At 26.1% G+C, this 27687-nt stretch overlaps 1 non-coding gene across 2 annotated transcripts; it reads left to right on the top strand.

The window, feature by feature from the left end:
* Window positions 1-87: 87 nt before the first annotated feature.
* LOC107443289 (uncharacterized) lies at window positions 88-27218 on the top strand. Of its 2 annotated transcripts, XR_011637019.1 has the most exons (5): window positions 88-278; window positions 1679-6991; window positions 11990-12837; window positions 13750-23637; window positions 23773-27218. It is a non-coding gene; the product is annotated as an uncharacterized protein (transcript). The 2 variants fall into 2 exon arrangements; XR_011637018.1 differs by having other exon boundaries at window positions 13750-27218.
* The last annotated feature ends 469 nt before the right edge of the window (window positions 27219-27687 follow it).

Below are 27687 nucleotides of genomic sequence, written 5' to 3'. Positions count from 1 at the left end.
TGCGGAAAGTACATCTGCAAAATCAATTAACAATCAATTAATACTCTAAAGTGAGCTGTAAGCGTATGTGTTGACGATCATAAAACTTCGAAATTGTGACAATTACCCGAATCCGATTGTTAACAGATTCTCTAAATTTTGAACGTTAAAAATTAAATTAATGTAAAACTAAAAAACATTTGAAAAGCACTATAATTGTGACAAGAACATTCAATTTATCAAGGTTTAATGAAAATGTCTCTATGTGATTAAATGGTTTGTTCGCGTGAAGCGCAAAAGTTTGTGCTTTTCTTATAACGAATTATGTGTTCCCCCAAAAAAAAAATATATTAATAATTTTCAAAAACTTATAAATATTTATTTTAATTCTTAATGTATTTCATTTTTACTAATGCAGTTTGGTGAAAAACTTTTTGCTAATTTGAAATAGTGAATTAACAAGTAGCGAATTTTCACCATTTCGTTAACCTGTTCTTTTATTAATAATACTATTATAGTATTGTTTCCTGTTGCTTTTGCAATTCAGTATTAAACTAAAAATCATTTTTTATCTTTGTAAGCAGTCTATTTGATTGTTTTTATGCATGCTAATGTAAATAAATATATATATCTAACATATTTCAATTTCTAGCGCATCGTTTATAAAGCATTATTGTTAAATGTTAGTTTGACTTCCATGATTTATGTGTATTTTTTGGTTAGCCGGACGCAAAGGAAAATTGACCCAAAAATTCAGACCAGCTACTTTTTATTTTATTTGTTATGTTATATATATTTTAAACACATAAAAATTAAGTAAAATGAAATGAAAAAATTAAATTTCGTTGTTCTGGACGAACTAAAGGTACTGTATTTTCTGCTTAAAAGCTTTTTAGTATTGTGTTAAATATGGTATTTTTGCTTTAATGAAATAGTGGGTAAAAATTACATTTTAAAATTTATGTGGTTTCATAGTACATTATGTAATGCAATAAGGATACAAATTTGCTTTTATTTTATTTCTAAATATAAGTTTTTTAACTTTTTTTGTTAATGTAAAAGTTTACCAGTCTGTGTAGTTAGTCCTATCGGGGAGTTGATCTCAAATCAGAAAGGTCCTAGGTTAGAATCCCAGACAAGGCATGGATGTTCATTCATTCTCTGTACTATCTGTCCTTACTGTGGGAGCAATGTTATCCTACCTAATATGCTGCCTCTGTAAGAGTGACCAGCAGTTCTACCCTACTGATACCTAAATGACGAATGTCGGGTAGGTATTGGAAAGGAAAAAAAATTGTGGAGAATATTTTACTTTCATACCCGGTAATATTTCATTTACTGTTAATCCTTTTAAACAAATTTTATTTAATTTGATTTAATGTTTTTAAGTAGTTAAACTAGATTTTAACAATTCTGCCTTTTGAAACATTTATTGATATTTTATATTGTGATTAATACTATTTTTATATATTTTCAGAATCTTCGGAAGAATATGAGCACTCTTTCTCAACATTTCAAAAATAAATTATTTCTATTTTTCAGAAGTGTTTACAATAATTTATAATAAAGTTATTGTTATATCTTAAATGTAAACCGTGTTGATTTTTTTGTATGAAATTATCAGTATTAACATTAAATTTTGTATACATTTAATATGGATAATACTGCCAATTTTTTATAATTTTTTTTTCCCTTTAAGATTCTGAAGAAGATATGGATTCTGATGATGATGATATTCCAGCTGACGTGAATAAAATATATGCTTATAAAGGACGTCTTTTCTGTTGCTCATGTAGTTACTCGACTCCTCACATGAGTCGCATTAAAGCCCATTTAGTTGTTCACAGTGGAAAACGTCCTTTTACTTGTGAAGTGTGCATGAAAAGTTTTATTCGTAAAGGGGATTTAAAAGATCATTTTCTGACGCATACAGATGAACGACCTTATTCTTGCCCAATCTGCAAAAAACCTATGCGTTTTCGAAGCAGTTTAAAATACCATATGAATACCCATAAGAAAGATGATAAAAATGACAGCCAAGACAATTGTGATGTGAATGAAAATTAGAAATATTTATTCGGATTTATTTGATCTTAGTTTTGCTTTTACAGTAAAACGCCTTTTTATGTGTTTTAACGGGCTGAGACATAATATGAATTAATGAGGTCCGCGACATGGAGCTTTTGGGGCCTGTTCCAAATTCCTTCAACTTTTGAAGATTAAACAATTGTTGACAGTCGACTTTTCAAACGATCCAGTTCATAGTTTTCACGTGACGCCATTATTTTTTATTTGATAATAATCCATTTTTCAATGTTATAAATAATTTATCAAAACAACAAATTATGGTTAAAAAAATTACAATATTAAAGGAAAATACAATTTGCAATTTTTTGAAACTTATCAAGCATTTTTACTGACTTTGGATTGATCAACCTGCTTCAGATATTCCAATCAGATTCTCAATATTTTAAATAATTTTTAAAAAAATTTTTCATTATTTTAACTAATTTATAAAAACAACAAAGTATAATTAAAAAAATTGCAATATTAAAGGAAAATACAATTTGCAGCCAATAACTTGATTAAAATTTATTGACTACTTTCTAGCTGTATTGTTGCTACATCTTGGTGCAAGCTCCCAAAAAATCCAAGTCAGAGAACTGACCCATTATCATATACTTAAAACACACTTTAATCATGAAAATCTTGCTTCCTAGCAAGCTAATATAACTTTTGATGTATATCTTATTCTTTATGTAAATTGTGTGTCGATTTAATCTATGCATATATATCATAATTTAACACAAGTGCTTTTTAACAAAAAATAATCTATGCATTATTTTTTTTTTCTATTTTGTTTTACAAGCAGCATAATCATTTTTTTTTTTTAGCTAGTGAAACTTATTTTTGAATTGTATCACATTTAATCCAGATAAATGCTGTAAAGACAAATAATGTATTTAAAATAAGTCCCTTTAAATTACTGTATTGTTTTTGTGAATTTTTTCTTTTCATTCCTTTAACTCTAATTTATCCTTCCAATTTATTTTAGTGATCTGCATCTTCAAAATTTTCCATAATAAAAGCAAAAATTTAAATAGTTTTAATTAAGAAAGACAAGGAAAATAAGTTTTGTAATAGATGGCTAAGAATAGAATATGAATGTTAAAAAATATAAACTGAAAGCATATAAATAGTGTGTAACTGTATTTCATAAGAAAGCAATGTGAAAATTAATGTTACAAACAATTTTTTTGTTAGAATTTTCCAGATATTTATGTGCTTACAATAATGCTTATGTCTGTTATGTTTTATAGCCTTAAAGTCATGTAATTATTAACAGCATTCCACTTTAAATTTAGAATTGTTAGTTTTTTCTTTAAAAAAAAGGAGGAAAAAGAACAGTTGTTTATTTGAACTCATATGATGCAATGTATCCCAGATCCCCCCCCACCCCAATCCTCTTCATGAAACTTTTAAATTCTAGAGACATTTTCCCCTCTCTCCTATAGGTTTGCTTTTATTTTAGCAGTCTAAAATTATTTTTGATGCTTTATTATTAATACTGTAGGATTATATGATGGAGAAAAAAATAACTTATTAAAAAGAAGAAGAAAAAATATGATATAAAAAATCTTTACTGCATTTCCTTACATTTTTTTTATTTATTTAAATTTGTTTTAAAATGACAACTCTTAAAAAGCTCTCAATGTATTTTAAAATTACTTCTTAATTGTATTTTATAAATGTCAATAATCTTCATTATTCCTTAGTAATTTACTTGGCAATTGTATTAAAAATGATAAATTAGTAATCAGTTTTTATTTCATTAGTCTATTTTGAATCATTCTAATTGTAATATTATTGCTAGATATCATCCAATTCTTTTTTTAAATATATATGAAGGCATATATGATATTTTAATAAAGATTTTCACATGAATTATTTTGTATTAAAATATCCTTATCTTATACTTGCATAAAGTATATTTATGAAATCTTGTTGCTTTATTTGGTATTTTATTATTTTCATATTACAAATATTTTTACAAATATTATTTTCATATTACTAATAGTTTTTAGTTCTTAAAGTTATAAATGTATATTCCATGTTGTTATTATTAATTAATCCCTATATTGATTGTTAAAATAACATGTACATAGTTAATTGTTTAGCTTAGAAATCTTAAATTATTAAGAAACAAAAATTTAGTATAGTTTATTTGAAATTGTTTAGTTTAGAAATCTTAAATTATTAAAAAGCAAACGAAAATTCATATTAATAACTATAAATGCCCCACAAGACAAATTTTTCATTGCATTTACCTAAACAAAAGATAATAATTATTTACTATAAACTGGGCTGTATATAAGTATTTTATTATTAGTTGTTTTATAATATTTTCTGTACAGCTTAATTTTGTGTGAAACATTTATGTGAATGAAATATATAGCTGAGGTAATGATAAAAAAAATTATTATTAATCATCCGATTCTGGAAAAATATAAACATTTTGTTATATTGCAGAAGCTTAAAATGCTTTTCTAATAGTGTGTGTCAGCTTGCTGTTTTCTTAATTGTATGTAAATGTAACTTGAATAAAATATAAAATAATTCTACTTTATTATTAAGGTTAACATAGTTTTATCTTCTTTATTTTTGTGTTACTTTTTGAAAAGAACTCTGAATATAAATCTGTCGTTTAAAAAGAAATATGCATTGCGAAAAGGAAATATTAATTTTCCCTTTTCTGTTTAATCAACCCATTAGTTACAATAGACTGTTAATAAATTATATATTAAAGTAAATCATTAATGTAATTTATCGATACTTGTAAATAAGTATGTTTGCAATGAAGTTTCCAGTTCTATCAATATTCCCAGTTCTATCAACCCATTTCCCAGTTCTATCAATATTAAAAGGCTTTAAAAAATTAGACATTTTCCTTCCTAATCATTAAGTTGAAAATTGTGTTCTAAAATTTTATTTGTATATCTAGTTATACATATTGATTCTTTATTAAAAAAATATATATAATATTATTTTATATGTCTGTTTTAAAGGAAATCATAGTTAATATTTTAGGAAAATGCATCAAGTTCACACATTTAAGTGTTCAAAATTTAAAATTATAGAAATTAATGAACTTTTCTCTATATTATATTTTTAAAATAAAAATGCAGGCTGTGTTTATGCATGTACATCCCATTTTAATTAAATTCTAGTAAACCTTTTCCAAAAAATTTAAATAGGGATATTTCAAACCAAATCATAATATCTTATAAAATAATGTATTAAAAAATATTGATCAAGCATATCATTTTCTTATTAGAAATTGAAGCATCATAGTTTTGAAAATTGTGTTTTATTTTATCAGCTTTATTTGTGCAACAAATATTTCAAATAAGATCTCGTCTTCAGAAAGTTAAAGATAAAGGCTATGTACATTTCTATATTAACTCCATTGGAACAGTATTTTTACTTTGTGTAAAAAGCCTGAAAAAGCTTTTTAGATTTTATATAGTTTGTGACTAAGCCAACATAAAAAAATAGTGTTATATTTATGAATAGAGAATTAGATCTGTTCATTTTTGAATAACAGCTATTTTCAAAATAAATATTTCATTGAAAAATTGGCAGCTTTATTACATGTGTTTCTTAATAAATATTGTAAGTTAATGTTGTACTGTTTAGAAAATACTCATATTAACTTTAGAATATGCAAATTTCTGAGGGGGGGGGGAGAGAATATTGTTAATTTTTTTTTACTCTGAAAAAAGGAAGAAAAATTTAACTTTTTTGTCTAACCATACTTTATAAAAAGTTTTTATAAAATGTATTTAAGAAAAAACAGAAAAGGCCAGAGCTTTTAATTTTACCAAAAAAAAAAGAACAATATTTCTCATAACTTTGAACATGATCTTTAAAAATAAATTTAATAGTTGTAACTCATAAATTTTCAAATACTGCTATATCGAAAGAAAATATTGTTGCTCGTAAGTTAACATGTTGCTTCTGTGCTAGCTTTAATTTTTCTTTTTTTATTAACCCATATATATCAATGTTATGAATCTAAATTTGAATGTCTGCTTTTAATTTTAACTTAAATGTATCTTTAATTTGTCATTGAATGTCTTTACTGTCTAGTGTCATTGCTAGGGCCTTGTACCTATGATATTTGTAAAAAAGTTTCTTAATATAATTTTTCTTTATTTTTAATATTGATGCTTGCAAACCTTGTTTTCTATTTCATCATATAGAAGAAATTAAAAAGAACGCAGTAGTCTCAACATTTCTAGAAGCCATTTAAAAAAAAAAAAAAAACTTCATTGACGAGTTAGCGTTAATTTTTAAATATTTAGTAGAGCTCTTAAATGCAACATTTTTCACTTTTAAGTGCCACTATTGTGTTTATTAAACATAAAAGTGTAAGAACAGTGTAAAATATAAAAAAGAAAAAATACATTGCTCTTTTTTAGAAAACAATTCCAATTAAATAGAATAAGCAGGATAATAATTAGGAGTTCTAAATTATTCATGTACTTTAGAAAACCGTAGAAATAGAACGTTTTAAGGCCCCTCAAAGTCTGATGAGGGCTCTGCAAAAAGTATTACTTTGTTTAAACTTTTGAAGAGTTTTTTCTACATACTGCTTTATTTGTTCAATATATTTTATAAATGCTTGAAATTTTAATTCAAATACTCAAAAAATTTTACAGGTTTGGATGGAAACATTCCAGGATCTCAAGAATGCATGTTGTATAGCTGCCATATGTGTACATACTATACACTGTTTGAAAGAGAACTTCAAAAACATGTAGAAAGCCATGATATTCAGAGACCGTTTAAATGTGATAGATGTGAAAAAGCATTCACTCAGAAACATCGTTTGATATCTCATCAACGTAGTCACACTGGTGAAAAACCATTCGCTTGTGAATTCTGTTTTAAGCGGTTTTCTCGCAAAGATTCAATGCAAACTCATCTAAAGCTTCATAATTAGTTCTATGTAATGACATCTTGAATAGCTTTATGCTTGTGAATGTTTTTTAATTTCTATTCTCTTTTCAGTAGATGTTTTCCTAACTTTAAAGTGGATGAAACATTTTCAGTTCAAAGAAAAGTTTATAAATATAAACAGGGTGTTGCATAATCATTGCTTAATATATGTTTTAGAATCTTTAGCAAAAGATAAAATTCAAAAATCTGTGATTAGGATATGCAAAATTAATATTTAAACTAGAAAAAAGTACTATCAAAATCTGATGAACTATTGTGGAAGGGGAATTAAATATATATATATATATCAATTGGAATTAAGAAAGTTAAAAAGATATTATTAGAAACACCTTCAAGTCTGATCTGCAACCAAACAGGTTTTGACGATTTTAAGTCGGATTTTGATAGTGATTTTTCGCATTTTGATATCTTTTTTCCTTGCTTAAATATTAATTTGTGATCTGTCTGTAGTTTGTGCACTTCATTAAAAACATATAAAATATATATTAAGAGCAGTGATTATGGAAAACCATACATGTTTGTTTCATTACAATATTGCCTATGATTGGGTATGCTCAAATGGTTGTTCATCAGCTGAGCTATAAATGATCATATGTATCTTTAAGCTAATGTACTTATTCTGGGGTTTAGTGTAGTGTTATTACATAATTTCTTTTCATTCCTTTGGGTGTACAAAATGGGCATGAAATGGATAGTTAAAAAAAAGTTTTGTTATGAACTTATTTTTTACAGAATAACTTTCACAAATCAGCTCTTTTTTTCATCTTTTTTTGTCATAAATTTGTTGAAAAAAACTATTCTGTCAAAAGAATTAAGAATTATATTTTTTAAAATACCTTTTTCGTGGTGTGTAGTCATATTGTGTTCTAATTGAAAAAAAAAGAAATTATGGTTTAATAATACTTTTGATTGAGAAAGGACTATGTATTATGTACAAAAATTGAGAAAAATAATTGCTTTTAAGATTAATTATGGAAATCTCTAAGACTTTTTTGTTTCTTCAAAATTTTTTACATGTCACTAGTCATAATATATCCTGCCTCAGTTTAAATGAAATGAAATTTAAATTAAGAATTATTTTATATTTAAGTTATTCTGTAAAGTTGTCATTTGACTGAATTATTAGTTATAAATTAGATATTAGGAAATGGAACCAAATTAAAACACATATTTGACAGTAATCAAATATTTAATAAGAAAATTCCACTATTTGTCTTTCTTAAAATTGAACTGGAAAAAAAAATAATTAGCTTAAAGTTTAGAGTTAACATTAAAATGTGAGTAAGAAAAAATTTAAATAAAGTAACAAAACTTGTATTACTATCAAAAACACTTAACATAAATCGAAAAGATTTTGCAATTTAAAATCTTTTATTTATATCTATATATTTATTTAAAGAGTTCTCTTTGTTAAAAAAAAAGTATCTTGTATGTATGATATAAAATTGTATTTCAAATGTGAATAAAACATAAATAGAAGATCGCAATTACTTAGTTTGAGTTTTTGTATATTTTAAATCGATATTAGATACATACTATTCAATAACTTGGTAATTTTGAACAAAAAGCATAAAATCTGGCTGAATTTCTTATTGTTACTTAGAGAAAATTTTGTTTTATAACTGAACAAAGTTATGTTGAAGAGCTATATTTGTTTTCCCTGACTTCATATTTACTCTTGCTATTTTGACCTTCTTTAATATTCGTCTAGTTATTCATTATACGGTGATTTTACTTTTTGTGAGTGTTTTATCTATGTTGTTTAATTTTCTCCTTATTTTTTTCCATATTTGGTTTTTAAAGAATTCAATTATTGTTACAGTGGGATTTTTTACCAGTTCTTTTGAAGCCATATTTATTTTATCAGACCCAAAGGTTAACTTAAAAATATATTTTGCATTTTTTCTTTTTTACTAACATTTTGACTTCAACAATTCTTACTTTATAATTTTTTCCTGTTTAAATTTTTTGTATTTATCGACTTTTAATAATTTGAAAGTTATTCAAATATTGTTCAAAACAGGCAAAATTATGAAATAAATATATTTATTGTGTTACCTGATTGTCTATGAAAACATGAAGTTTTTATACTACTGTAGTGTTCCTCTGTTTTTAAATGAAATTAAACTAGTTAAACCATTTTTGACTGGTCTGAAAAATCTTCTCAGATTTTGGTTTGTAGTATTTTAAATATTTTGTTTGTTGTATCTTTATATTGTGGAAAATGCAGATATTAGAAATGATTGCAAGTTTCATTTTGCTTTAGAGTTTAAATTACCCCCCCCCCCTCTTTTTTTGCCTTAAAATATATTTTTCTTTAAAAATTAGCACATCTGAGGGATATTTGAGAAAGAAATACTCATTTAGGATTGAGGTTATAACTATGATATAAACCAAACCACATAACTGCCTTGAGCTTTGATGGCTCAATGGTTTTCACTGAGCTATCATTGTGAACAATTAGGGTTCGATCCTTTGTGGCAGCTTGAAGCCCACCCAGCTTCTGTTCGATGGGTACTCTCTAGTTTGGGAAGTAAAGGCGGCTTGTGCGCAGTGCTGACCATATTTTCACAATTATGTCATTGGTCTCAAAATTGTGGATCCTTAACCTTCATGATTCCCTTGACCCTCAATGGGCTTTTGTGAAAATGCTTTGCTTTACAAAATTGCCATTTTCTCTTTTTCTGCAGCATTTAAATCTATATCCATCAACTGTAATGTTGACTAAGCTGGATTATATTGTTTTATTAAGAATAAAATATTAATGTCTGCAATCAGTTTTCTAAATTTTTTCTGCATATTTTTCAAAATATATTACTTTGCAATTGCTTTTTTTAACTTCCATTAAAATTTTTCTATTAGTGTGACATACTCAAAGATTCTGAGTTTATTATATTAATATATATTACTCATTTTAAATTAATGAATGTTAAACAGTGTTATTAAGTTTCAATAAATTTATCCTCAAGCTTGAAGGAGCATAGTCTTTTTTAAGTATTTATCTTTTTTCATTATTAATAGATTTATAAAAAAATTGAATTAATTTTTATATTAATTTAATTGTTGTAAATTATTAACATCTTGGATGTTTAAATAAATCTTTCAACACATTTCTTTTGATAACGTGTTTTGTTACTGAAAATTTTCTATAAAATAAGTGTGATAACTCAAAGAGTTTTAAATTTTATAACAGCTTGAATTAGTATCTCTACATTATTTAAAGTCCAATTTCTAAATTTCTTTGTAGCTTATTGAAATTTACATTATAAACAATTAAAAATGTTTCTTTTGCTAGTTAAATAAGTTTCCCAACTAATTTTTTATTGACATGGGCCATACATTACTGCTCAACGTGCCACATTTTACCTTGGAGCTGCAGATTGTACAGTGAACAAAAAAATCACCCTGAATAACTTTTGATCTAATGATAGAATTTTCATGTACTGGGACTCAATGGTTTAAGCAGTTGTCCTCAGATAGGCTAATTAATTTGTACAAACGATATATTATGTTAGAAAATCATGCACAAAAACATGCTTTTTCAAATAAACGTACCTTTTCTTTAATGAATTTTTATTCCTTACCCTTGAAATATAGGAGTAGCTTCAAACTGGGAAATATAGTTTAAATAGTTTGTTCAGGAAAGTTTGAACCTCTTTATGTTAATTTTACTTTTTGCTTATTTGGCCATTTCTTTCGTCAACTTTTTAAGCTACTTGGAAAACTTTTGCACTCAGTTATATTCAGTTATCCAAAGATAATTCCATACAAAAAATAATTTATAATTATTAATGAATTTTTTATTTAATTATAGGCAAAAAAAATTTAAATTTTAACATGGAAATTTTAAGATAATTTTAAAGATATTATTTTTAATTGACAAAATAAAAAATTTGTGTGTAATCAAATGAATAGTTTCAGAGTAAACAAATTCTAAAATTTTATAATTTTAAAATTCGATTTCGCAAGAACTATTTGACCCATTTAGCTTGAAATTTTGTACTTTGCCATTTATAACTAGTTTCTTTAAAGTTATGTAAAAATTTATATACCTCACAATTCAAAATATTTCCAACTATTATTAAATACATCATTAAAAAATTGTTAAAAATTATTTTTTATATGGAATTAACTTTGGATAAGGGAATTTTATAATTGTGTGCAAAAGAATTTTGCTTCGCTTATGAAGTTCAGGAGATATGACGATAACAAATAAATAAAATGAACATTATGGATCCAAAGTTTTGGACCACTCTCCTGACCAAACTATTTTGATCATATTTCCCAGATTGCAGCTACCCTCTATAATGTAATGGTAAGGAACCCAAGTCCATCGAAAAAATATATATATTTATTCAGCAATTATATTTAAGTTATAATGTGAATACTTTCAAATTTAATTACGTTGTAGACATCTTTTATGAAATTGTGAATGTAAAATTTGAATTTCGGTGGAACTTTGCACCGAATTTCAGTGTTCAAGACCAAAGTTGTCAAGTTTTGGACCACTCTCCTGACCAAACTATTTTGATCATATTTCCCAGATTACAACTACCCTTTATAATTTAATGGTAAGGAACCCAAGTCCATCGAAAAAATATATATATTTATTCAGCGAAAGTACATTTTTGTGTCTGATTTTGTAACAAAAAATGTCATCTGCACAAATTAATTAGCATATTTGAGGTCATCTTGACTCATTAAGATTGGGTCCTAGTACATGAAAATCGGATCATTGGATCAAAAGTTATTTAGAATTTTTTTTCACATAATATATCATTTTCTTTTATCATTCTTTAACTATAAGAATTATCCAAGATTCAAATGCTTTCATTTTCTGTGATTTAGCAATGTTATATTGCTTTATGTATATCTCCCCCACATGAACTGAAAAATGTTTGACCTTTTTATGCTCATAAATAATTTCTCAGTTAATATAATATTATATTAATAATTTTACAATAAATTTATAATATTCTACTTTTAGCTCATAGTAACATTCAAGATTCGGACAATCTTATTATCTGTGCTTCAGAAATGTTCTATTGCTCCATGTGTGATTTTTCTTCAAAACGTAGAGGAGATGTTTCCCTTCATTTAAAAAGCCACAAGCCTTTCTCTTGTAAATTATGTGGAAAGGGATTTGCATATAAACATGTCCTAAAAACTCATATGCTGACTCATTCAGAAGTTTTGCCTCATTCGTGTCCTATTTGTTCTAAGAGATTTCGTTACAAGCAAAGCCTAGATTATCATCAGCATCTGCATTTTATGAAAAAAATATGAATTTGGCAAATTTTAAAATGATATACTTAAAAGGAAGGATGTAAAACGTTTACAATTCTTTAATTATTTTTTGTGTGTTTAATGTTAATATTAATTAAGATTCTCTTTGAAATGTTTGGTTTGTCCAAATGTATAAGAGACAGGTGATAGCGTCAGACATACAGTAGCGATGCCATTCACTACTATAAATTAAGAGTGGTTTGCAGGTTGCATATAACCGATAAGCTAGTTTGCTTTAGATCACTTAAAGTGAATGCAAAGTTTTACTAAGATATATTCAGAAAATGATTGTACAATTGAATGGTCACTGTTTATGGTGAACTCTGTTTAGGACAAAGAGCTGTGGAAAAATGGTGTGAAATTTGTAAAGGGTGTACATGAACAGCAGATCTGCGGAAGAATCTGTACAAGTAAACATGTTCTCCATTGAACCCATTGTTGCTTCTGTTTCTGAAGCAATTTGAGGCTCTATAGCCTTGGCTTTAAAAACCGTGTATGAAGACGATGTTACTTTTCATTTGGGCCACGTTATTGCTAACTCAAACTTAAGTATGTAAGTCAGTAATTTTTTATAGATAGTGCTCTTACATTAAGATAATTTTGTATTACATGCTTTGTGTTTATTTATAATCTCTTTCTGTTTAATATGCTTAACTATAGCTCTGTAAATAAATGAAAAATATCTTCAATTATCATTTGGGTTAACTTTTAGTAATATATTCTCATCGGTGAATATTTATATCCATTATTTGCAATAAGTCAACATTATTCCTCAATGAACTAATTGCAATGTATGCTTTTCCAAAAGTTAAAAGACAGAGTACATGTATGATTAATATTTTTTAGTTTAAGAAGCATTAGATATTTTGCATGCTTTGTTTTGTTTTAAAAAATTAATTTGAAACGGGTTTTCAATTTTCTTATTGGTAAAATTAGTTTTATTGTTTAATGTACAAATTTATATATTGTTTATGGACTATTAACCTCACTAATGGTTAAATAAATCCTTGGACTACATTTGTTCTGTTCATGTTTTTGTTAAAATAAATTTTCATTAAAGAAATTGAAATTTCAAAAGATTTTAAATTATGTTATTCTTAAATTAGAACTTCTTTATTTTTAAATTTCAGTGTTTTATCAAAGTATATTGAAATTAATTTGATAAACAGATGAAAAATGTTATAATCTTTTTCCTATTCCTTTTCGATAGGAAGCTAGTTGTCGCATATTAACCCTTATAAAGGGCCAGATTTTGCTCTGGGGCTGCAGGTTTTTTCCCCCCTAATCTACCTTTAACTTTTACCATTATCCTTTCATCAATGTTATATTGCTTTAGGTTCTCTTTTTCATGAACTAGAAAGTTTTTACTTTAATATCCTCATTTATAATTTCTTATTTTGAGTTAATAATTTAAAATTATGCTATTAATGTTACTATAAATTAATAATATTCTATTTTTAGCTCATATTAACATTCAAGATTCAGAGGATCTAATTATTTGTACTTCAGAAATGTACCGTTGCTCAATATGTGGTTTTTCTTCAAAACGTAGAAAAGATGTTACCGTGCATTTAAAAAGCCACAAACCTTTCTCTTGTAAAATGTGTGGAAAACGATTTGCATATAAACATGTCTTAAAAACTCATATGCTGACTCATTCAGAAGTTTTGCCTCATTCGTGTCCAATTTGTTTTAAGGGATTCCGTCACAAGCAAAGCCTGGATTATCATCAGCATCTGCATTTTGAAAAAAAAATATGAATTCTCGAAATTATTATTGGTGTGTTTGAAAAAGGATGAAATACTTTTATAATTCTTTCATCATATTTTATGTGTTTTCTGTAGATATAAATTTAGATTCTTTGTGAACTCTTTGAAATCTAATTTAAAATGTTTGGGTCATCTAAATAAAAAGTATGCAATTGAGAGTGTCAGATATACAATAGCGATACCATTCATAGTAAATTTTAGGAATTTGTAAAAGGTTGCATATAACTGATGAAACAGTTTGCATTCAAGCATTTAAAATTGGTATAAAGTTGTGTTGAGATAGATTCGTCCAGAGCAGAATTACGGCAGGGTGCTACCTCTCAGAAAAGGACACTTTAAGTTTTAGAAGGGCACTCACTTACCACCATCATCAAAATTTATCAAAATGTGTAATATTATGTTATAACTGAATTTGATCCTCAATTTTTAAATTATCCTCATATTATTTTATGTGTATATTTCACGACGTAATTCTCACTCATTATTAAAATAACAGGAAAATTTGAAGCTTTTGAAAAATAATTAAACGCAAACTAAAAGACAATCTCTGTGCATAAATTTTTATTTTAATAAAAAGATTCTATATTGATATATAACTTGATGGCTTTTTTGATATTTCAAACTGAAAATTAAGAGAAAATAAAAACTTTAAGTTCATTTTTAAATAAAATTTATTTATTTAACGGTAAAATTTAGGGACAATGGTAAAATTTAATGTAAAATTTAAAGACAGAGCAAACCACCCTTTTAAAAACGCTTAAGATAAACCTCAAACGATGTTTATAGGCTGAAGGTAAGCATAGTGCATACATTTATCATGGAATGTTCACAATTTATTGCAAACATTGTGTAAGACGAACAGTTGTGAACAAATGGTGTAAAAAGATTTCTGAGGTATGTGGGTCAATATCAGATCTGCAAAGGTCCAAAGCGAAGTAAATATGTCCCATTGCTTCTATGTATAATTATTTGGGGCTGTCAAAAGTTTTGTTCTTGATAACTGTGCAGCTCCCCTATCTGGGTGAATTTTGGAGGTTTACATTCTGCCACTAAAATTAGAACTACTTTGTATTGTTCAATTTTGGATACTTCTTTCGTAGCAGCACATCTTTACTTTAACTTTAAATGTTCTCCTGTAGACTGGTGAATCAGTTATATGCAGTCTACGATGCACTGCTCTCCTTTATAACCCTGAAAAAGCCTTCTGCTGTCCCTTGTGTTCACTTTTCTTTTATATTGCTAACTCAAATAAAGTCAATTTTTTTTACCTGATATTGCTTTTAGAAAAAGATCATTTTGTATTACATGCTCTATATTTGTGCTCTCTTTATTTTTAATATTCTTAATAATTGTTTTTTTATAGAATTTGTTGTTTTTGTATCATTCCACAGTACTTGTCTTGTAATGTCCCATACATAACAAAACTTTAATTAATTTTTACAAAATGAAAGCTAAAAGAAACTCAAAATTGTGCAACTGAAACTATACAGAATGCATTAGAAATTTTTGTACAGCCCTTTTATGGTACAACAAGCTTAAATGTATTAGGGTTTTAACATGTTCTTTTACTACTATGCTTAGTATTATGGTGTATATTAAAACACATGAAAAAAACTTACTAACGAAATAGGTATGAACTTAAAGATGCAAATGTACTAACCCTCTATATCTATTAAAAATAAAACCATCAAAGATTTATTCTATGTTTTTTTTTTTTCAAGATGCTAAGGATATTAAACTTTTCATTACATAGTATCAATAAAATGTTACTTTTAATTATATGCTCCTGAATTTACTCTCTTAACATTTATTTTGATTAGAGTTCACGTATCTAATGTAGTTTAGGATGAGTATTTATATATGTATATTAAAGAGTACTTGTATGTTGCAATTTGCAACATACAGATAACAATCTGTGATTGGCTGTGAACTACAATTTAGTAGCAAAGTTATTGTGGAGTGCATCCACAAAATATTGTAATATCTCAGTAAAATCTGGAAATTATAAATATGTAGTTTTCCTTTCTTTTGAAACTTATCTTAACTAGTATTATATGTCCATATGCTTTACAAAATAATTCCTTTTTTATAAGTATGACAGCCATATTTTTCGCTTATCGAGTTCTATCTATTTTAGCAAAAAAAAAGATAGTCAATTTTCAGATAAACTGTTGGTTTTCTTGGAGAGAAATAATTCCTAACATAATATTTTGCAAATATGCTAAAAATGAAGTTATATTTAAACAGCTTAATTAATTAATTATTAAGTTATGCAACTTAGTCATTAGTCCTTTAGCTGAACCTATCTCAATACAATATAGCTAACATGATTTTAATGCAAAAAAGAAAGCTCAATTTCAGGTAATTTTTGCCAAGGGGGGCAACTAATTTCACTATTATTCTCTTTTTACAGTCATATTCTGGAAAATTTAGAAGTAACTTCGGATAACACACTTTAGTTTTAGGAACTCTAGCTTAAAATAAAAATTACTTTCAATGTATTTTTTCATTTTTAAATATGAAAGAACATTTTAAATATTTAAAAAGTTTTTTATATTTGTGTGTTAATATAGCAAAAGATTCCTTTTTATAAATAAACAATATTATTAAGTCATTTCTGTCCTGGTTTATATAAGGTAATTATTAAAGCATTTTATTCATTGCCTTTCTTGAACAAAACAAAAGCTATCTGTCAGATTATATTTTTTCTATAAAACTAAACTTTTATTTTTTTATTAGGCGTAACATTAAATTTTCACCGTCAAAAATTCTACATCATTAAGTTAGCCATGATGGCTCAGGGGATAGAGCGTTCTCCTTCCTATGAGATTAACCGGTTCGTATCCCATTGCTGGCTGATCTATACGAATTCTGCATCTGGCTTGCACCGACCACAGTGCAGACGTAAAATATCCTCAGTGGTAGACGGATCATGGGTTAGAGTCCCCTTGCCGCCAAGCTAATCATAGGAGGTTTTCGTGGTTTTTCTTTCCATGCGGGTTAGTTTCATTAAAAAAAGTCCTCCATGAAGGCAAATTTCTCCCTAATCTTGATCCAGGAGTTCCCTTGTCTTCTGGATTGGGTTAAAAATTACAAAGCTATGGAGTTGAACATTAGTAGTCGTAAACCAAAAAAAATTGGATCAGCTGTTCAACCGCTGTTATAAAACAAAATATGTCATCGAGTTAAAATTGTTAAGAGTTATAACAAATAAGATTTTCACACTTATGTTAATATTTAAACTATTTCAATGTAAAAATAATTTACATTTAGTTTACTTGTTTTATTTTGTTTGGTGGTAAATAAAATTTTTCATGCACCTTGCTATGTTTACAATAAATACAGTGGAAGATCTGTATTATGCAAACCTTTAAATTTAAAGCTTTGCGTTTCATAAATTATTTCACATTTTATTATACTTACCTACAGAACGCTGCGCTAATGCTTTATGAAATTTTTTAATAAAAGTAATTTAAAAGACAAAAATATGCACTTAAGTGTATATTATTCAAAGAAGAAATTAAATCTTCAGGAATATTAGGAATAAAATACAACTAATTTATCATTTTTGATTTGCTTTAGAAAACTGTAAAATTAATATCCAGTATATTAATACATTATATAAATTAATATCCCAAGTGCTCAGCCGATTAAACATTGACTTATTTTTTAAATATTTTAGTTTTACATTAATTGCATGTTATTTTCTACTTATGTAGACACTGATTTATGTATGTAGAGTCTGATTTGCATATGTAGAGACTGATTTGTTTTCTTTTATAGGTTTCTATGAAGAGTTATCTTCATTCAAGTTACATCTTACCCAACAAAATTATTCAGTCCAAATTAATACTAAAGGAAAGTTACAAAAGTCTGTCTTACCTAATGAAAGGCCATGTTTTACGTGTCATGTATGCGGGAAAGATTTTACTCGAAAAGAAAATCTGAAAGCTCATTCTAGCATTCATACTGGCATCAAGCCATTTAAATGTGAAATATGTAACAAAACGTTCCGTACAAAATATATTCTGCAAGTACATTCTTTTACTCATATTTCGAAAGATAATATATATTGAATTGTTCAAAAGATAGTTTGTATACAAATCAAATTTAAATCATTCTCTTACTAAAATTTATAAGTGAGTTTGTAAATTGCAAAGCTTTTTTGCATAAAAATTTTGCTGGTATTGTTTCTTTTTTATCTCATTTTGAAAAATTATTTAAAAAAAGTCTTTTACTTGTATATTCTCTTATTAATGTTTTAAAAGCTAATTGTATTAAATTTCAAAATGTTCTTGCATATTTAATATCTAGAATTTACGTTAGTAAGATATATAATTCACTCTCTGATTATCATTTAAATATGTAACTTTTCAATGAACAATTTTTTACATATTTATTTATTATTATTATGAACAATTTATTGTATATCTTACTTAACTGAGTTAAAAATGCTTTAAAAACTGTAAAAATATCCAATAATATAATATAACTTGCTTTAAAATGTGTGCATATTTCTTTAGTATGTTACTGTTTAAAGTGACATTCTATATTCAAACTAAATCTGTAACATTGATAATAATTTTTTAAAAGCCTAATCTTTTTTTTTCCTTTTGTTTACTAAATTATATTCCACTCATGCTAATTTAACAGAAATTCGAGAAAAAAATCAAAATTAGATTAAAGATTTTGTCACCATTGACAGTAAGTTCCTTGTTTAACATCTAGATTCATATTTCACACTTCTATATTGATGTGCTGTTACTATATCTTTGATATTTTATTTTTCTATATCAGTTATATGCACTATATCTTTGATATTTTAACTTTTCAAGTAAATATTTTGTGCCAACCTACTTTGCTACTTTTTTATAGCCTATATATTTTCATTATTATTTATGATTTTGTTGTAAAGGAATATCTTTTAAAAGAGTACAACTTCAATTATCCATGACTTTTTTTTATCGAAATACTTCTGTTAACTTGTGTTTTTTATTTATTTTTTTTTTTCGAATTTTGTTTAATCCACTTTAAAAATGATGCAAATTAATTTTAGAATATCTATACAAATAGCACTAACAGAATAATTAGAAAATCAGAAAATAATAATTAAGATAGCTTTCACATTTTACAGAGATAATGATCCTAACCCAGTAAAGAAAAATACATTCCAAAAAAAATAAGACGAAAGGAGGAAGACCTCATACTAAATAGAAAAATGATATTGAAAATATTTTTAATATCATTAGATTTTAAATGCTAGAGAAACGAGAAACATTTTGTCTGATATATACCGATGGAAAAAACTGAGCGAGGCAGCCTTGGTCTATAGCAAGCTGTATTGCTCTAAAAAAAACACTATTATAATAAAAATGAAAAAAAAAATTTGAAGTTAGTCAGGGGTGATTGTGCTCTGGAAAAAATCCGGATTTTTCACTAACCGCGATCCGAAAGTTTCCGGAAATCCAAAGTCCAGAAGTTTCATGAAATCATCGATCGCATTTATATACAAAAATTCTTGTATATTTTATTTAAAAATATTAGAACTAGAATTTATACTTGGCATCGCTTTCATTTGTAAATATTTTTTCTGATAGAATAATAAATGTGCTGCATGTAATTCATTTAGAATATCATGTTTTGAAAATTTCTATGATTTAAATTTATAAAGATATTAATTTTTTGAATGATTTTACTCAAGAAATTTTCAGGATTTTTGAGTTGGACCCACAATCACCCCTGTTTAGTTGATAAGAAATTAAAAAATGATGCGATTTCTATGGTCATAATATTTCGATTTTCATGTTATGTAGCACCAATTACTTTAGATAATCAATGTCTTACTGTTCTATATATTACCCTACCTCGAACAACCAATCCAATTTTTATGCAGTACATGTATTTATTTATATCTCTTAACTATGTAAAATACTATCCAATCTTTATAGGTTTATCAGAATTGCAATTTTTTAACTGGCAGCCACCCCAAGAAGAATATCCTTCCAAATTGTCTAGTTCTGTAATTGAAGATGTTGCTACTGTTAAAAGGAAACTACTTTTTACTTGTGACTTATGCGGCAAAGGTTTTACAGTGAAGAGTAGCTTGAATTCACATTTAAGTATCCATACAGGATGCAAACCGTTTGTTTGTGCAATATGTCAAAAAGCTTTCCGACGAAAAGATTACTTGAATACTCATTATTTAGCTTTTCATAAAAGTTAATTTAAATATTACTATGATACACTGAACCTTAATTATATTTTGTTATTGTTTTATCGGATCCTTTTTAGGTTTATTGGAATTGCGATCATTTAAATGGCAGCCACTACGGGATGAATATCTTTTATTTTATTTTTAAAGAAGCTGTTACTGAAAAAAAGATCGTCACTTTTTACCTGTGATTAATGTAACAAAGATTTTACAATAAAGAATATCTTGAATTGACATTTTAACATTCAAATTTTATAAATACCATTTATTTGTTTAAAAAGCTTTACAGTGAGAGGAATTGCTTGCATATTCATCATTTAGTTGTTTATGAATTATGAATCTCAATTAATTCATTTTAGCTATTTTCTTTCAACAAAAACTTCATACTGAATTGATGAGCTTTATGCTAATACAGTAAACTCTCGCTACTACGATATCTAATACAACAATAACTCCCTCTATTACAATAATGTTTTGTGGTCCAGATGAACTTGCATATGAATTAATGTTAACCTCCTCTCAATATTGCGATATTCTTTGAAGCAATAAACCCTCTATAAAAAAAATTTTCTTTCAATTTCACTTTTCTTTTCTCCATTTATTATTGGTTTTCAAATAATGTAAAAAATCTTATTCTATCATCTTTTGGCATTTTTTTTTCTGACAAGAGAAGACTCACTGCTGATTACAGTGTATTTATCTTATTTCGTTTCACCACAGTGAATGGCTTTTGTATTTAGATTTCAATACCCCATAATTGATGTACATAAGCCACCCCACGAGCTTCCATTCTTAGAATTGCCTCCCTTATCTCTTAAGAAGTTGCAGATGTAACATTCCTATCTGATTTCATATTTAACCATAATTATCAGTCTGCAAATTAAATTTTTATCTAATATATAAATAGATTTATAGTTTATAGATAGCATTAAAATTTTAAAAAAAATTAATGTCTTCCTAAAGCATGCAGGCCCTCGATATAACAACACATTCTTCTACAACAATATATTTATTTGATCCCCAAAATATTGTTGTAATGAGGTTTTACTGTATGAAGTAATTTTGAGGTTATAATGTAAGCAATTTTAAGCTTATGGTAACAGACTGATATTACACACCTTATCACTAGAAACTTTTTTTTTAATAAACAACTACAACTTTTATTTTTGTTTGATTTTGCAAAAGTAAAAAATGCACTGTATGCTAAAAAACTTTAATTAAACAATGCAAAATAACCCTAATTTAAAAGAAGAAAAAAATGCTGTCAGTCAAGTATTGATAAATTAAAAGTACATTAAAAGCTTCTTGCTAAATAGTTCTTTTTTTTTTATAATTCAAAAATACTAAGCAATTTTTTTACCTTTACTGTTTTACGTATTTGTTGTGTAGTTAGCAAAAATTTGAATTAATAGATAATTTTATAATCCATGTTGTCAACGTTTGTAAAAAATAGTCTATATTCTGATTTTTAAAAGGGAAAGAAAAAATCTTTAATTCAAGTAATAAAAAATTTTCACTGCAAATTCATTAGGCAAAAGTAGAAGAATATTAAACCAGAATAGTTTATTTTTCTACCTTACTTAGATGGTCTATTATGTACTTTAAGTGAAAACGTTTTATCTATTATGTGCAAATATTTGAATTAATCTATTATACAGGGTTCTCACGGTCTTTGAAAAATTTTAGTAGTGGTATAAATTTAAGTTAATGCAAGAAGATATTTGATATTTTACGATACCACTTTATCGTTAAGTGGTTTAGAAGCTGGAATTTTCATGCATTTATATTTCTTTGGAAAACAATTCATAGTGGGGGTTACACAGAAATTAAAATATTGGATTTTTTTTATTTTCGTTACCGCTTTTTAAAATTTTCGAGGTTCGCGGGAACCTTGATTTTAGCAAAAAAACTTATTTTTTAACTTAATAAGATTTTCTAAGTTTTAAAAATTATTTAGATTATTTGCTACTCTACTTACAATCTTATGAGATAAATTCTAAATATTTAATGATCTAGGAGATTTTGTCTTTCCTTAAAAAAATTAATAAGTAAAGTTTGAAACTTTGGTCTTAAAAAAATTTTGTAATAGCTTTCACTAATTATTCACAAAAAAAATTACTAACTGTTAATTCCAACTTGAGGAGTAAGAAATGTTTAAGGAATTTTTTTACCACTTTTAACCTAATAGGGAAATATTTCTATCACAAAAGTGTTAGTCACTCTGGATTAAAATAAGTTGTAAAGCAAAATAAAAAACATTTAACTGTAATTAATATCACATGATTGATGTCTCTTAAGATTATACTTTAAACCTCATTTTCAGTAATTCACAGTTTATTGTGTTATTTATGTTAATGTAAATGATAAAAATCTTTTCAATTAAATGGTATTTTAAAAATAAGTTAGACTTATTAAAGTCCAACGTATTATGTTTCATTACCTTAGGTGATATTTTTCTTCTATTAATAATGGGTTTTGACTAAACCTATTTATATTCAAAGATATATATATTCTAATGCCCAATTATTCTGTTTATTAACTGTGCAAGCATTCAATAAATAGTCACATTTGTATATAATTTTCATTTCTTCATTATTGAAAGTTTGATGCCTAAAAAATATTGTTTAATTAATAAATAAAATATCTTGAGAATAACCACTAATATGCTTATTTAGAATCACTCCATTTTTTTAATTAAATTATAAATTGCATGACTTAGCCCTGATCTTCTGTTCATGTCAAATTTCAAGGTTTTTGCTTTTTTAATAAATTAATTAGTTTATGTTTAAAGCTTATTTATAAGTTAAAAATTCTTAAATTTGACATAACGTTCATGCTTTACTTAGTTTAACACTAATGTTTTTGACCTCATTTAACTCTAATCATTAGTTTGTTTGTTTTTCATGGACCTAGAGTTTATTTGAATACAATATCCCATAATGTAATTTGCAAATAATTAATTGAATGCTCGAGTTACAATTCTATTCAAGTACACACAAAGTTACTTTATGTATCTACATTTTAATTTTATTTATCTGCTTTTTTCTTTAGTTATATTTCATTTAGATGTTTGTACCAAGTTAATTTTTTTTAACCTCTTTTTCTTTTCTTTAACCTAGACATTGAGCCAAATTGCACAGAAGTTTCCCTACCAAGTAGAGATTAACTTATTGAATAACATGTTAAAAAACTGGACTTTCATGCAGAAAAGCAAACAGCTTTAACCTTGAACTGAATTGAAGGTGGATAATTAACAAGTTATTTTTTAATGTTCCTTAGAAATGTTGTGAAAAGTATTTTGCGTGACGTCTGAATTGTCTTATCCTTATTAGATAATATCCAGGTTACAGACAATATTATTTGAAGGAGGTAGTTTGATGGCAATAAAATCTTATCTTACTGTATATTTTAAATTTTTTTTAACATTACCTAATTTCTGTGGGGTATAAATTTTAACAATAATTTTTTTACAGTATATTTAACCATAAATTATTTTATTTTTAGATTTGATGAAAGGATTATCTGTAATATGCCATAACAATGAATTTATTTGTCCAATTTGTGGATATTCATCTAATCGGAAGGACAGTGTGAAACGTCATGTGAAGACGCATACTGGAGAAAGAGCTCATGCTTGCAATTTTTGCAGCAAAAGATTTGTACACAAGCACCACGTAAAGGAACACATCACGAGAGTGCATTCTCTGTATATGAAAACAATAACAATATTGGAGTCGACAAATGTGTCTGACAAACTACCATGAGTAACCACTTCTCTAATTTCAACTTGTGTAAATCCTCTAATGCTGACTATATCAAAATTATAAAGTTTACAGAGATAACATGATGTGGATATCGAGAATCAATCTATTTTGATATTGTCGATCTTTTGAGTGAAGAAATGTATTATGATTGATATATATGAATCATATTTAAACTTTTTGCAACATGTTTTCACATATAACACTATTTACATATAAAAGATAACCAACCTATAGAACCTAAAGATAACCTATGGAAAATCTAGAACTTTGTGGGAAATTTGCAATCAACTTTAGAAATTCATATAGAACCAGTAGTTGACAAATACAAGTGGCATAAAACAAATTATCACTCAAAAATTTACCACAATTGTGTTTAAATCACTTAATCAAACAATGAAACTGTTATCAATCATGTCTTATAAAAAATTATCCAGGAGTACTATCATTTATTTTTTGAACTAATAGCTCTTTTAATTAATAATTTAGTTCTAGTTAATAAATAGTTATAGTCAAAAGTTCTATGATTATGATTTTCTTAACATTTTGTTTTATAAAATTGTCTAATCAGTTTTAAGGCTGTAGAAAGGATAGTAAGGAATTTATCGAACCAAACATATTATAACAAAAATTGTTGAATGATTTGAAATAATATGTAATTTATCTTTCTTTATACTTATAAAATTAAGTGAATTTTTAAACAAAAAACTCATATTTCCTATGGTTTTAATTTGGAACTTTGATTTGGTTTAATCTGGAGAGTGGCCACCCTCGAATTCGCAAAATAAATTAATAAGTAAAAAACATTTAGTAATTCCATTGAGTAAATGCAATGACACCTTTCTGGTAAGGGCTGAAAAAATCACAGCTAAAATTATTATTTTCATCATAAACAGTTCTTTAAATGTTTAGGTGCAGCTTGTATCCTGTGTCTGATTTGAAAATGAATGAACATAAAAAGAAAACATTTTGTGGAAATTTGCACAAAATAGTTCTTTTGATTGCCTTGTTCAAATTTACGTTAACTCAAGCACACAAAAAAAAATTGATCTAAAATGTGTTCTCTTGTGAATTCAGGTATGGATATTCTCTGTTTTTCATTAAAATTTAATTGGTTCCTACTTATCTCCCAAAATGTTGACAAAAAGTTCCCAGAACACTTTTCAATATTGAAAAAGGCAACAGTGCCTATTTTAAAGACGTGATAGTTCGTATAGTCATCCTAAATGAGATCTTCTAAGACTTTTGCTTCCTCAATGTCCGATTTTTTATATATTAAATTACCAACAGATCAACTATAGAAAATGTTAAAATTGCTACTTAAATGACAATGAATAAATTATAACAATTGATTTTTAAAATTTCAAAAATTACAGAAAAAAATTTAACACATGATTTTTTTTAATAGTCTAAGGAATTTCTTTTTTCCGGTTGTATTTCCCTCCTCCTGAGAAAATTTCTGTAGGTGCCATTGACAAAATAAAATAAAATGATAAATGCAAAAAAATTTTTACTTTTTTTTCAATGACTTTTGAAGTAAATAAAAATTTTTTTTTATTAATGTTGCTTTATTTTTACCAATAACATACATTGAAGTATGAATTATTTTAAAAATTTCCTTGCTGGTTTGGTCCCAGAGGAAGTAAAAACATATAAGACTTTAAATTAAAAGTTTTTAGAAAAATAACTTTTAATAGTTTTCCTAAAAAAATTCTTATTTTTTATTATTTACTTCTAAAATATTTTATTTAATTATTATTAGATGAGATACAAACAATTTTAATCCCCTTTCAGTTTTATTTTAACTTTTTCCTCCGCCTGATTACCCAAAAATAAAATTAATTTTTTCTAATTCTAAAATTTCAATAAAGTAAAAACAAAAGTACATATGGTTAACATTGAGAAGATAAAGCAGAGCGAAACAAAAAGGATGTTTAAAGGAGAGAGAAAGTATTCATCGAAAGTAATAACCAGTACACGATTAATCTTCAAGAGTAAAATCCTTTCATTCCAAAGAATAAAAATGGAGTAACCTAAAAGACATTTCATAAACAGTTTAATTCAGTATAATGATTAATACCTTCAAAGAAGCTTAATCAAGAGCAATCTTGTAAAATTAAAATATTACAGTAGGGAACCAATTATCCGGAACAATCAGGACCATCGCTTTTCCGGATAACTGATTTTTCCGGTTTTCTGAATCTCTACAAAAAGCCGTTTTTTTATTGTTAAACCCAACTAAAAAAAAATTTTTTTTTGGAAATAATTTTAAAAAGAAGAAAAAACGATGAAGTAATACACTAATGATTATTTCCAAAATGATGGTAAGGTGAACATCTTTCAAAAAAGAAAGAAAAATCTAAAGGGGGAAAAAAATATTTTTTTTTTTTTAAAAAAATGGCGGGAAAATTTATCGAATTTCGTTCGGGTTTTCTGATTTCCGGATAACGGATTCTTTACTGCACTAAGCACTGAAAAATGGTCTTTGTAACAAAATAATAAAGTTTCAGACAGTTCACAATTTTTTTTCTTTCTTTTTGGTCATCATGTTTGATAACTGAACCAAACGTTTGTTTAAAAATAATAAAAAATTTTATAAAGATATTTTTATGAATCTGAGCCTAAAACCTTTTTTCAATAAACTTGTCTCTCATCTCTGGTAGACACACATTCCTTATTAAAACCCATATTTGTACTATTTTCTCTAAGACTTGACTTTTTTCCTGAATTGACTTTTTTTGTTGTTGTTGCTAATGATATTCGTATTTTAATTTATGTAAATTTATATGTGAAAATCAAAAAAAAAACTGTTTAATGCCCATTTTTTTCAAAATTTCTTGTTTCAATGTTGATTTATTTTAAAATTAGGCAGAAATCATAACTTTTGAAGGACACTATAGTTTTAGTTTATTAGAATGTCTATTCATACTTTTACTGAATAATGAATCATAAAACTATAATACAATTCAATTGGTTATCAATTGAACTTCTGCTTTTTTCAATATGAATAACTTGTAAACAATCATGGCAATATGCTTAACTTCACAAAATGTGTATATTACTTGATTATTTTTTCATTAAGTTTGATTGGTGTGCTGTTTTTTATATATATAATTGTGTTTTTATGTAGAACTTAACAATTTATGTATTTCGCTTGATTATTTTGTTATTAAATATGATTAATGTACATTTTTATGTCTGATTTTTCTTTAAATGACCATGATTTACTTCTTCTGTTATTCATTATTTAATTTAACAATAACTAAAAATTTTTGAAAATGTTTCATATGCAAATTTTTGCATCTACTTCAAACTGCATAATTATAAGTAGCAAGAGAAGCACTGTATAAGTTGAATAGTTAAAATTGTTAGTAATTAAATTAAATTAACTCTAGAAAAGAAAATTGGAAAATCCTACTTTTTTGAAGTTTTATTTTTATGATTTAATTGAAATGTTGAATTTGATCATTATTAATTTAAATCACTTTGAAAATTAAGATTACAGAAATCACACTTTCGACCAATCTTCTGGCAAACTAGAATGTGATTAACCCTTATTTTTTGAGGGATAGAAAGCTAGGTATGTCTTATTCAGATAAATTATTTTTTAATATGGTTTTTTATCTTAAAATATTGTCTGTATTTATTAAAATTATCA

The sequence above is a fragment of the Parasteatoda tepidariorum genome, chromosome 6 (genome assembly GCF_043381705.1).
Source record: "Parasteatoda tepidariorum isolate YZ-2023 chromosome 6, CAS_Ptep_4.0, whole genome shotgun sequence".
Classification (NCBI taxonomy): domain Eukaryota; kingdom Metazoa; phylum Arthropoda; class Arachnida; order Araneae; family Theridiidae; genus Parasteatoda; species Parasteatoda tepidariorum.
Note: the sequence above shows the minus strand (reverse complement) of the source record. Positions and strands in the feature narration are given on the sequence as shown.